Source organism: Bison bison, unplaced genomic scaffold (genome assembly GCF_000754665.1).
Source record: "Bison bison bison isolate TAMUID 2011002044 unplaced genomic scaffold, Bison_UMD1.0 scf7180017494664, whole genome shotgun sequence".
Classification (NCBI taxonomy): Eukaryota; Metazoa; Chordata; class Mammalia; order Artiodactyla; family Bovidae; genus Bison; species Bison bison.
Window position 1 is genome coordinate 1 of NW_011391809.1, and position 552 is coordinate 552.

The following is a 552-nucleotide window of genomic DNA, read 5'->3' on the forward strand; positions in this document are numbered from 1 at the left end:
ACCCCCCCAGCCATGATGCCCGCTCCCTTGCAGGAGTGCCAGAACTACCACCCAGACTGCGAGGCCGGCGTCAACGGTCAGGTCAACCTGCAGATCTATGCCTCCTATGTGTACCTGTTCATGGCCTTCTACTTCGACAGGGACGACGTGGCCTTGAAGCGCTTCTCCCACTTCTTCCTGCGCTGCTCTCACAAGCATAAGGAGCAGATCGAGAGCCTGATGCACCTCCAGAACCGTCACGGGGGCCGCTTCTGTCTCCAAGACCTCAGAAAGCTTGACCGCACTAACTGGGAGAGCGGCCTTCTGGCCATGCAGTGTGCCCTGCACCTAGAGAAGAGCGTCAACCAGAGCCTGCTCGACCTGTACCAGCTGGCCACTGACAAGAACGACCCTCACCTGTGCCACTTCCTGAAGACCCGCCACCTGGACCAGCAGGTCGAGTTCATCAAGAAGCTGCAGGACCATGTTAGCAACCTGCCTAAGATGGGGGCGCCGGAAGTCAGCATGGCAGAGTACCTCTTTGACAAGCTTACCCTGGGTGATGGTGACAAG

At 58.5% G+C, this 552-nt stretch overlaps 1 pseudogene; it reads left to right on the forward strand.

Moving 5' to 3' along the window:
* Positions 1–15: 15 nt before the first annotated feature.
* LOC104993854 lies at positions 16–549 on the forward strand (annotated as a pseudogene).
* Positions 550–552: the final 3 nt, after the last annotated feature.